The following is a 3,957-nucleotide window of genomic DNA, read 5'->3' on the forward strand; positions in this document are numbered from 1 at the left end:
GCAGGCCTTGTGTTAAGATGGCTGTGGCTGAATGCTGAAAAATGTATATGCCGTTAAAATATGGTTCAAACAGATAAATCAAAGTAGAGAGAGATAGAGAGAAGTGAGATTTAAACGATTGATATGAAAAGTCGCACTAGAAGTTGTTAAATGGTTGAAGGGAAAAAACGAAGGTTAAAACAAGAACTCTACAGGAGATTAATGAGATACGATATTTAAAATGAAACATAGTAGAAAAATGACCATAGTTATCACACAAAAGTCAAAAATAAAATAAAATAATAAATAAATAAAAACACCTCCGTCCAAATCAATAAAATATACTTCTGGGGCTGTAAGCGTTTGAATTCAAACATGTTAAAATGTAAGGTAAGGGTGAAAATTAAAAGTTTTAATATTTCCGGTTTTAGGACTGTATTCTGAAAGAGTTCCCAGGGTTAGGTGAAACCCTAGAACCCTAAAACCTGATCCCTATAACATCATCAAAGATTGTCTAAAGTTGTTTTCGAAACTTTAATTTTGAAAAATTTCCGAGGAAGTCTCCGCAAATCTTACCCCTTACCCTAACGTCATCAAAGATTGCTTACAATTTGCGTAATGGGATACTTTCACGCCGAGAAGAAGAACACCGCGGATACGGCTCCTTATGCAAAACAAACGCACATGGTAATGTTAAAGGTATTGGGAGCGTAGCGTTAGCTGTCGAAATTAGGTTTTTTCGTAAAGAAAAATGCTAACAAGCGGTTGTGCGTGTAGATGAACGAATAATGATGATAAAGAAGAATGCAAGGAGCAGGAAATATCCCTCAAAATCCTTCCACATTCAACTACAGAGCTAAAAAAATAAATCGGTTGTCAATGTCAAATCACGATATTCAAGGTTGTCACGACGGCCATGTATGACCACAAAGATTTTATCGGACTAAAAAAGAGTACTGAAAACTGATGCTGTGTCAACTTTTTCTTTCTTTTTGTGCAAGCCATCTTGTAAGAAGGAGGAATACAAATTTTATGCCTCGAGCTGCTGAAGCATAGTAAGTTATTTTGTCATTAATCTACACTTTATAGTCGTTATGTTTACATCAGTTTTGCCCATGTAAAGTTGAATGATATGTATAATACTTCTTGAATTTTCATTTATTCCCGTTAAAAAAAAATCAAATAATGGAATTTTTATAAACAAATCATTCTTTTTTTTAGCTTTGAGTATTAAAAAATGATGCTGTAACCTTGTCTCACTATTAGTACAAAAAAAAAAAAAAAAAAAAAAAAAAAAAAAAACCTATACCACCAAGTGCAAAAAAACTATAAATTATTTTCTCTTGTTGAATACAAAGGTTTATTCTACTAGTCCTGCAATTACCTGAATTCATTCTTATTTCCTTCATCCCCGAACATTAGTTCTCAGGTTAAATAAATTTTCAACATTCATATACAGCTCATGCATTCCATTGATTCAGGTATATTAATTGTAAATTCATGTGATATTTGTCAAGTAATATAAATACTGTACAAAATTTTAATGATTAAAACTAGTCTTTGGAGCTGTGCCATATTTATATCTTTTAAATCTTAGTAATTTCCTGCTGAAGAGATGAAGAACATTTATCATTCTATGTTTATCATTGGATGATTAAACATATTTTCTATACTGTATACATATTATGTGATTCGCCAAATCTCGTACCGTAAATTGAATGCCAAGCAGTGCACCTTCAATGCAAAATTACTTTTCTGAGTACCTACAGGTCTGCTTTACTGTTATACTATGTTCGGTGTGAGGGCCCAACGAGAATACAAGCATTTTTGACAAAGCTGTTGAAGTGAAATTAAGAAGTGCATTTCAAACCAATGTACAGTACAGTAGTCTCGTTAATCAAATTTAAAAAATTCTTTAAAAATCCTGTTTTTTCATAGATATAATTTTAAGTTATGAAAGTAAAAATATAACTCTGAGTGCAAGAAAGATTCCATTTATATTTTGATCTATTAATGAAGCATTTTCATGACCGTGCTTCATTGAAATGTCACTTGTGTTTGAAACAGAAGATAAGTAGACTAATTCTTTGTTAGGAAGTACAGTCAACTCTTGATAACTCTAAGTCCCATGGGCTAAAACTTTCGAGTTGTTGGTACTTTGAGTTATGGGGAATTTTCACAACAGTCTCAAAAGTTTGGCATCTGATGAAAACTTCGAGATAAAGGAATATTCGAGTTATTGAGATTTGACTGTAATGTGGAAAATAATTCATATGTTTTTAAATGTCTTGTAAACAATTCTAATTTTTGTAACAAAACATAGTTCTTTTTTTCATCCCGATACAAAATTGTTATGCCTCTTTAAGGATCTCTTTCGCTTTTTATACGTAGTATCCTGATTTTTGATTCTCCAGCGTTACGAACGGGACATTTTTTCCGAAAATCGCTCATTTGTTGTTCATTAATATTCTTGCATTTTCAACAATTGCTTATTTGTGTTTTTTTTTTTTTTTTTTGAGCAATAACGATTGCTAATTGTTTTCATTTGACCGTCCTTAGCGTTGTGGTTCCTTTTTCAGCTTGGACCGGGAGCCTCTGCAGGCACGGCTCCTCTGGTCCTGACCACTGTCCTCTAAAATCAGCTTGGCGGTGGTGTTCATGTCCTACTTACACACACGCTCATACACTCACACACGCTTTTACACACATACGCATGCGCCTTCATGCATACACACAGGTCTACGCACACACACAAGCCGACACATGCACGAACGCGCGCCTACATACACAAAACTATAAACACGTAACCGCCCAGGCCCAGGAGAAGGGGCTGGCTTGGAGGGACAGGAGCTGTTTCCAGAAACGATAACTCCAATGAGTAGGGTCCTGTCGCAACGCATGATTGTGAAAAACATAATTTGGATTCAAAATTTCATAATTCAAATTAATTTTTCTTTTTTTTTTGTCAAATGTTGAATTTTGATAACTTTTCTACAATTTTATTCATTTCTTTTATTTAAAATATTAGGCAAAGGACAAAGTGTGCTAACTCAATGAAGGCTTGCATCCATGAATATTTTTGAGAACCAGTCAATTCAAGTAATTGTTTTTCTTTTGGACATTTAAGTATCACACTAGAGGTATTACTTTTAATATCTTTTCTGTTTATAAATGATTTTTTATTTTTCAAAGTAAATAAAATATTTGTGTAATGTCCTTACATAAAATTATTGATTTTCCAAACACAATTTTGTATTTTTTAGTTTCCTGCTGCATTTTCAGATGGATGAACATTTATAAATGGAGAAATGTTCCAATTCTTACACCTTCATTGGATACATACCTGGTATAAAATTTTCCCATTAGTTAGAACTATCTAACAACTCTTGTAAATGATTATTACACCATCAATTCTTAATGACATTTTAAAAATAGTAGCAAATAGCTTTTCTTTTCTGTGATGGAAATATACCTCCTGGGGAACCCGCCTTGCTTCTGCAAAAAGGGGTAATGCGCTTATTGCATCATACCTCCAAAGTGGCATCCACACTAGAGTGCTTTTGATCTTAGGTCATGTTCAGAAGCTGTTTTATGATGCTCCAGTCAGGATGCCACTTTAAGGTAGTGTGGAAATTGATGCAGAACTTTATCTTTCTTAAAAAACCTTTCATATTCAAACGAGAAGGATTTGCATGCAACATATATTTCTAGGTTATCACAGTTGAAGTGGCTAACATCCCATCAGATTCATTGGCATAGCGAAAAATTTTGCACACAAGAAGGCTGATTTTCATAAAAACAATGGATTTTTTTTGAAAATAAAATTATTTTATTTGAATGTGTCATTGTTATTTTTTATACAAACTGTTGAACATTCAAAATTGGTTTTAAGACTAATGAGTAATATGTATTTTAAGCATCAAAAAGTTTTCCTCCCAAACAATAGGCAGTCTGATTACTAGTAAGTAGTGAATAGTA

General features: G+C 33.0%; 1 long non-coding RNA gene across 1 annotated transcript; it reads left to right on the forward strand.

Annotated features, from left to right (window-relative positions):
* Positions 1-922: 922 nt before the first annotated feature.
* On the forward strand, positions 923-3,539 carry LOC129235128 (uncharacterized). The gene is made up of 3 exons (XR_008581569.1): positions 923-1,034; positions 3,008-3,119; positions 3,243-3,539. It is a non-coding gene; the product is annotated as an uncharacterized LOC129235128 (long non-coding RNA).
* The last annotated feature ends 418 nt before the right edge of the window (positions 3,540-3,957 follow it).

The sequence above is a fragment of the Uloborus diversus genome, chromosome 2, assembly GCF_026930045.1.
Source record: "Uloborus diversus isolate 005 chromosome 2, Udiv.v.3.1, whole genome shotgun sequence".
In the NCBI taxonomy this organism is placed as follows: Eukaryota; Metazoa; Arthropoda; class Arachnida; order Araneae; family Uloboridae; genus Uloborus; species Uloborus diversus.